The sequence below is a fragment of the Chinchilla lanigera genome, unplaced genomic scaffold, assembly GCF_000276665.1.
Source record: "Chinchilla lanigera isolate Chin_1 unplaced genomic scaffold, ChiLan1.0 scaffold00041, whole genome shotgun sequence".
NCBI classification, from domain to species: Eukaryota; Metazoa; Chordata; class Mammalia; order Rodentia; family Chinchillidae; genus Chinchilla; species Chinchilla lanigera.
In genome coordinates this window covers 12,941,288-12,949,288 of record NW_004955442.1, presented here as the reverse complement: position 1 = coordinate 12,949,288, position 8,001 = coordinate 12,941,288, and the positions used below count along the sequence as shown (strand labels likewise).

At 46.3% G+C, this 8,001-nt stretch overlaps 1 protein-coding gene across 1 annotated transcript in view; it reads left to right on the top strand.

Moving 5' to 3' along the window:
- Positions 1-1,876: 1,876 nt before the first annotated feature.
- Positions 1,877-8,001, top strand: part of Hmox2 (heme oxygenase 2) — a 33,430-nt gene continuing 27,305 nt past the window's right edge. Inside the window, exon 1 of the mRNA XM_005391291.2 lies at positions 1,877-2,057. The gene's annotated coding sequence lies outside the window, so the exon portion shown is untranslated. The remainder of the gene's footprint in view (positions 2,058-8,001) is intronic.

The window sequence follows — 8,001 nt, the reverse complement described above, 5'->3', positions numbered from 1 at the left end:
ACCACCATACCCACTTGGTCATTTCAAAGTTACTTTCCTTGTAAGGTAGGGACAGGGAGACAAAAACAACAGAAAGACTGCTTAATTTCAGGTTATGTTTTACATAAGGATTAAGTCAGAGGTAACTTCATTATCCTGCCAATTGAAACTGCCCTGTTTGAGAAATTTGGCTATCTCTCTGAACAAGATTTCTTGGAAATTTAGATAAATAGCTAAGTTTTAACTCCATGATATGAAATTTTGGCCTGAGTGATTCTTAGCTTAGTTTAACAGCCTAATTTGTTGGGGTTTAGTACAGGAGCTTAGTCCAAAACAATGGTCTTGGGTCGTGGTTAACTTTTATTTAACAGTTTTTTGTTGGTGTTGTTTTTGTTTTTTTGAGACAATATCACTAAGTTGCCTGGGATGGTCTGGAACTTGAGATCCTCCTGCTTCAGCCTCCTGAGTAGCTATAACTACAGTTATGTGCCACTAAGTCTAGCTAGGAATATCTTTTTATGTATTGGAGTGGCTTTCCTGTTTATGGTTCTTTGGGGTCTTGCAGGTGTTCTTCTGGAAAACCTATCCCAAAGTGGAATTTTTGGAGCACAATGTCCCGATACTAAATTTCAACAGATCTTGCCAAAGTGCACCCTCTTCCCCAGTAAACTTCCATAAACACTGTTTCTCACACCTTTGCCAATGCTGGCTATGACCAGTCATTTGCTGTGTGTGTTACTATTAGCCAATGTGGCTAGAACAGAGAAGGCAGGTGGAACCCATTGCAGCCTGTAGGGGTGGTGGTATCATCTGGCCCGGTGGATAGGGGTATATCTGCAGAGTAATATGAGGATGGGGGACATCCTTGAAACTGGGGAACCATGAAAGAGTTTTAAGGAAATGATCACACTTAGACCTTTTATTGTTTTTTGAGACAAGGTCTCAATATGTAGTTCAGGCCGGCCCTGAACTCACAGCGGTCCTCCTGTCTCAGCCTCCTGAGTGCTGGGACGACAGGTGTGTGCCATTGAGCCTAGACTTACACTTAGGCCTTTAAAACATATTTTCTGAGCTTGGCAAGGTGGCATACAACTGTGCTCCTAGCACTTTGGGAGGTAAACCAGGCGGATTACGGGTTCAAGCCCAGTTTGGGCAACTTAGTGAGACCCTGTGTAAAATAAAACATTAAGGGGACTGGGGATTTCGCTCAGCGGCACAGTGCCTGCCTGGCAAGCGCGAGGTCGTGAGTTCGATTCCTGGTACTGGAAAAAAAAAAAAGAAAAAAAAAGAAAAAGAATTAAAAAGGCTGGGAAGGGGGGAGGGGGAAAGAAAGGAAGAAAAAAGTAAAAAAAAATGAGAAAAGAAGGAAAAATGGAAACAAAAGTAAGTAAGGAGGAGAAAAAGGGTAGAAGGAAGGGTAGAGAAATGGGGAAAAAAAATCAAGTTATATCATGTAACAGGTACAAATTCGCTACGATGAATGTGCTCATTATGTATACCTAAAATGTACCAAAAAAAATAATTTTCTTTGGGGGGAAAAAAAAAGGCTGGGGATGTAGCTCAATGCAACGGCCCTGGGCTTATCCCCAGTACCGCAAACACAAAACAAAAGAAAACAAAACACTAGGCATGGTGGCACAGGAGTATAATGCCAACACTCACAGGCTGAGGCTTGAGGATCTAGAGTCGAGCCAGGGCTACTCAACGAGTTCGAGGCCAGCCTGAGCTGTACAGGGAGGCTCAGTCTAAAAATCAAACAATGACAACGTGCACAAAAAGCGCGTCGCCCGGAGGCGTTTGCTCTCATCAACGCTAGCATTCATTCTGAAGCGCCTCAGCTCCACCAGCCTAGCCGCCTTGAGGCGGACTCTCGGCAGTCAGAGAACTGGCCCAGGGCGCCCGCCTCTTGGGGGCGTGTCCCGCACAGGCCCCGCCCCCGCCCCCGCGGCGTCTGACGTCGTGCCGTCCTCGCGCTCGCGCTCGCGCTCGGCTTCTGCAGCGGCGGCGGCGGCTGAAGGAGTAGCTGACCGGCGCGCTTACTAGGGCACTGACCGACGGGTGGAGCGGGCCCGTGGCCGGTGAGTGTCCTGCGACCTTCCCGGCGTCGCTGCTGGCTCCTCCGCCCTCGACGGGCCCTGACCCACCTGGGACCCTCGGGAGCTCGGTTTGTACGGACCGCTGAGTCCCCGCGGCGCCCTGAGGGGATCCGCGGGCAGCGGCCGGCCGGAAGCGGAGTGAAGCTGGGGAGCGGGCGACGGACGGGGCCGGGCCGGGCGCGGAGGTGTCAGGTGCGGGCGAAGCCCGGGATGCTGCTCTCTGGGAGGCGTTTCAGTAGGTCCCGGGAGGCCTGCGCGGCTCCTGCGCCGTCCCCGTGGGGCCCAGCCCTTCCCCGAGTCTCCAGCGCGCTTGGCGTGGGGACCCCCGGGCCGCAGGTGGTGGAAGCGGCGCGTCCGCCCACCTGGGCTCCGCGGGAACCTGGAGCTGGCCCCGCGTCCGAGATGGAGCCCGGCGGGGCGGCCGCTGTGGCTGTCGGCATTGGCAGTTCTTGTCCTCCGTCGTGACTCACTTCTGCGGGAAGTGCCCTTGGGATCAGGGTAGAGGCTTGGCGAGTGACCCCTGGTTTGCCTAGGTGTGTGTACGGTGCGGGACCGGGAGGGATCAGGAGCAGGCGCAGCCGGTTCGTCTGCACCAGGGGTTTGCCTGTCGTGTCCTAAGCTCTAGATGTCCTAATTGCCCTGTAAAAGCTGCCAGGACCGCCTTGCCCAGTGTTGGCACAGGGCCTATCTGTGTCCTGGCATTTAAATTGGTTCTGAAGTACTGGTTGTTGTGGCTTGTGGCTGTTCATCCTTACTGTGTTATGATGACGCTATAAAACAAGGTGGAATGTGATTGAGGAAATAGATACTGTATAATGCTTTCTAGTTGAGGAAGTCCTTTCTCAGCCCTTTCCAAAATCTTCTGAGTGGATAGTTTTTCCACTTGTAAAGTGTAGCCACTGAGAGACTCACATGAAGTAACGTGAGCTACATCTCACAACCAAGAAGATGGCACAGATGATCTTAAACCAGGTGGTCAGTCTCTAGGTTTTGTGCTCTTTATTAAATGGAGTTGTAGAGATTGTTTTTTTGTTTGTTTTTTTGGTTTTTCTCTGGTTCCGGGAACCGAACTCACGACCTTGCGCTTGCCAGGCAGGCGCTTTGCCGCTGAGCTAAATCCCCAGCCCCTGGAATTGTAGAGATTGGAAATGGATTATGTTGTGGAAGTGGTCTTCCTTCTCTTAAACTGTCCTATCAACTAGAAAGACATGAACCTACTGGTTTTGTGGTTTTGAATTTCTGGTATGTGATTGTCAACCAGCGTGGGTTTTTTTTCTCTCTCTCTTAAGTACTAGGCAGGCACTATACCTCTGAACTACATTGCCAACCCTTTTTATTTTGAGACAGAATCTCCCCAAGTTGCCCAGGTGTTGGGTTAGATATTGGAATTCTCCTGCCTCAGCCTCCTCAGTAGCTGGAATTATAGGCGTGTGCCACCACTTTCTGCTCAGTGTATGTGATATTTGTGTATGTATACGTGTGTGGGGTGACTGTGTGTTGTGGATCCAACCCAAGGTTTCCTGCATACCACGTACATAACTCTACCACTGAGTTTAAGCCCTCAGCCCTAACCAGTGTGTTTTGATTACCCTCCCTTCCTTCCTTCCTTCCTGCCTGCCTACCTGCCTGCCTGCCTTCCTGCCTTCCTGCCTTCCTGCCTTCTTTTCTTTCTCTCTTCATTTCTCCTTCTTTTCTCCCTCTCTGTCTCTCCCTCCCTCTCTCTCTTTTTCTTTCTTTAGTTTTTTCTTTGTGTTTTTTTGAGATAGGGTGTCACCATGTAGCCCAGGCTGCCCTTGAACTTGGGACAATCCTCCTACCTCAACCTCCCAAGTGTTGGGACTACAAGTATGCAACACTTAGTCTGGCTTGATTACAGTTTTTTGATTAATTTATTCCATTTATTGGGGAAGGGGGTTGAGAAATGTGTTAGTAAATCTGTGTTTATTTGTGAGGGTTTTTTTTTTTGTTTTTTTGTTTTTTTTTTTGAGACAAGTGTTGCTGTATAGTTCAAGCTGCTCTTCAACTCCCTGTGTATCCCAGGCTGGCCCGAAATTTGCAATAGTCCTTCTGCTTCAGGCTCCCAGAGTTTTGGGATTACACCACCACACCCAGTTTTAGGTTATTTTCAAGAAACAGCACAAACTCCACATAGAGGTGCACACTTGTAATCTCAACTACTTGGGAGGCTAAAGCCTGAGAATGGCAAATTTGAGGCCAGCCTGTACAATTAGTGAGACACTGTTTCAAAATTAAAAGGGTAGAGGGAGAGGCAGGGTATATGGCCCCTTAGTAGAGTGCTTGCCTAAGGCTTGCGTAAGGCCCTAGGTTCAATTCCCAGTACAATCAACCAAAGAAAAGAAAAGAAGTAACAAGACATAATTTTTACAAGTAGTTCACAGTTTACTAGGCATTTATAAGTTTTCTTGGTAAAATTGGTGATAATCACTATTTAAATTTTTTGCCGTGCTGGAAGTCAAACCCAGGACTTCATGTGTGCTGGCAGGTGCTTCACTGCAGAACTACACTCCAAGCCCCATACTTATTGAAAATGGAAGATGTTTTCAAATGTACCACCTATGCCAGAACACTGGTAAGGATGTGGGAATTGGTGTTTTGGAATTCACATGCTCATTGAAAGACTTAATCTTACTGGGGATATGAAGAAGGAAATCCTGTGATTCCTCCATTGTTTGACTTGATTTCCTTTTTTGCTCTGCCTGGGCCAACAAATTGAGATGCTGTTTGAGTCACTAGTCTGGAGTGTGAGCTATTCTAGAAATGACAGTGCCAATGAGATGAGATACAGAAAACAGTGTGTTGATTGCCTTTAACTCAGCTTTCAACAAGTAGTATGTTGAAAACTTGTAGACTTGCACAGCGGGGGGCCACCTTATTTTTTTGTTCTCTTTTGATAGCTTCTTTTTTTTTGGAACCTGGAGTTGAACTCAGGACCTCACGCTTGCCAAGCAAGGTGCTGTGCTGCTGAGCTTATCCCCGGCCCCCATGATAGCTTATTTTCTTTATAGAGAAAATTAAGACTCTGCATCAAGATTGAGATTGCACTAAAAACTGGAATATTATTTCTCCAGGAGGCAGATAGATTTTTTTAAATTTTTATTAGTACATGTTTGCCATACATAATGATTACATTCATTGTGGGGATGATCTTTTTTTTTTGGTTTCTTGGGTTTTGTGTGTGTGTATGTGTTTTGTTTTTGAGACATGGTCTGACTTTGTAGTGCAGGCTGGCCTTAAACTCACCAGGTAGCCCAGGCTGGCCTTGAACTTGCAGGGATCCTCCTACCTCAGCCTCCCAAGTGCTGGGATTGCAGGCATGTGCCATCATGCCCAGGTTTTCTTTTTGTTGTTTTGTTTTGTTTTTCTTTTTTGAGACAGGGTCCTGCTCCTTAGTCCAGGCTGGCCTTGAACTCACTAGGTGGCCCAGGCTAGCCTTGAACTTGGGGTGATTTTCCTGCCTCGGCCTCCCAAGTGCTGAGATTATAAGTGTGGGCCACCATGCCTGGCTGGAAAAATTAATTTTTATCACACAAATAGATTTATTTCCTCCCCAGGAGTATCATAGGCGTAATTATTGTCATAGTTCTCTGTAACTTTTTTTTTTTTTCCCGGTACCGGGAATTGAACTCATGACGTTGCTCTTGCCAGACAGGCGCTGTGCCTCCGAGCTAAATCCCCAGCCCCAGTTCTCTGTAACTTTAAAAGGGCTCTGAGGAAGAATGACTTAAAAGACTAGTGCCTTGTACCCAGCCTGCTTGACTTTTTCTAAACATTCCCAGTGTCTGTGCCTTTGTTCTGATAAGCTTTCTTAGTTTTAGCATACTCTGGTTTCACTGCATTTTGTATTCAATCCTACAGTTATCTGAGCCAACTATTAAACTGCTGTACTAGGGTTGTGGGAAGGTGCTTACATGATTATAACAATTTGGTATCATTGTCTCATGATTTTATTATTATTATTATTATTATTATTTTTTTCTTTTTTTTTTTTTTTTTTTTGAGACAGGGTCTCACTCTGCAGTTCAGGCTGGCCTTGAGCTCACTTTGTAGCCCAGGCTGGTCTTGAACTTGCAACGATCCTCCTGCCTCAGCCTCCCGAGTGCTGGGATTACAGGCATGCGCCACCACGCCCGGCTTTATTGTTACTTTTTAGGTGCTACATGATTTTAGGTACTGAATTTGTCTGGTTTGCCTCATGAGTAGCTACAGTGATCAGATTTTTTCTGCCAAACTCAGGACCTATGGTCTGAGCATATAGGTGTACTAAAGAACAAGATATTTGAAGTTAGAATTGTGCTGAAAAATCTAGAACATAAGATTCTGTCTTTAGCACTGTTGTGTGTACTGCACAGTTAGTATTTCTAGAATGGCACACTTTGTTATGTTGATCCTTATTTTTCTACCATTCAATTCATTCTGTTTAGGTGGAATGCTACCCAAAGACCAGAACAAAATTTTAGTCCTCTTCGTAGCTAGAGCCCATTAGCATTTTTGTTGATCATAATATGTAATGTCACCTACCCAAGGGTAGCCATCACCTTCTTGGGTTTTTTTTGAGACAGGGTCTTGCTGTGTGGTTCAGGCTGGCCTTGAGCTCATTTTGTAGCCCAAGCTGGTCTTGAACTCGCAACAATCCTCCTGCCTCAGCCTCCTGAGGGCTGGGATTACAGGCATGTGCCACCACGCCCGGCTCATGCTATCACCTTGTATAGATACTTTATCTCCGTGCTCTCTAGCAAAACTGCGTATGCTGTTGCAGAGGAACTGCTGTCACTTGTATCTATTTCCAGGGCAGTCTAGAACAAGGGAGGAGGGAGAAGGAAAAAAGTCAGTGAGAAAAACTGAGTGTAGATGGGGAGAATGGTCCAGGTAGTCATGTTGGAAGGCAGATGAAACAGGCAAAGATAGTTAAGTGGAGTCTAGATGTTCTTTTCACTTCTGCCTGGAGGACGTTAAACCTTCATTTCCTTCTCCCACCTTTTTTTGTTTTTTGAGACATCATCTCTCCATGTAGTTCAGTCTGGCCTTGAATTTGCTGGTTAACTCAGGCTGGCCTTGAACTTGTGAACCTCCTGTTTTAGTACCTGCTAAACACTCGCGAGTGCTGGGATTATAGGCATTATAGGCATGTTCTACTAGGCATCCTGTGTCTGTGTCTCTTTCTCTTTCTCTCTCACCCGTTCCCCCCACCCTTCATGCTTTGTAATGTTTATGATTGTCATTCTGACTATGGCCTTCCTCTGTACCGGGAATTGAACTCACGACCTCGCACTTGCCAGGCAGGCGCTGTGCCGCTGAACTAAATCCCCAGCCCCAATTCTGACTGTTTTGGGGCAGGGAAGTTAAAGAGTTGAGAAACAGAAAAGATGGGGGAACTTGAACTGAACCCACTGGAGTCAGGCAGATGACAAAGTAGGAAGAGAAAAAGAAGGAGGCCAAAGAAAAGGTAAATCCATTTTAGAGCATTCAAGTCTTATTGGAAATCTATTGCTCACTTAAAGAACGTTACTTGTTTAAAAAAAAAAAAACAAAAACCTCCTACAATAGGGTTTTCTTTGTTTGTTTGTTTTTGAGACGGGATCTGGTTATATAGTACAGATTTGCCTTGAATTCACTACGCAGTCTAGGTTGGCCATGAACTCATGGCAGTCCTTCCTCTCAGCCTTTTAAATGCTGACATTACAGGCATGTGCCACCACACCCAGTTTGAATAGGGATTTTTCTTCTTCCTCTTTTTTTTTTTTTTTTTAGAATAGGCATTCTTAGCCGGGCATGGTGGCGCACGCCTGTAATCCCAGCACTTGGGAGGCTGAGGCAGGAGGATCGTTGCGAGTTTGAGACCAGCCTGGGCTACAAAGTGAGCTCAAGGCCAGCCTGAGCTGCATAGCGAGACCCTGTCTCAAAAAGA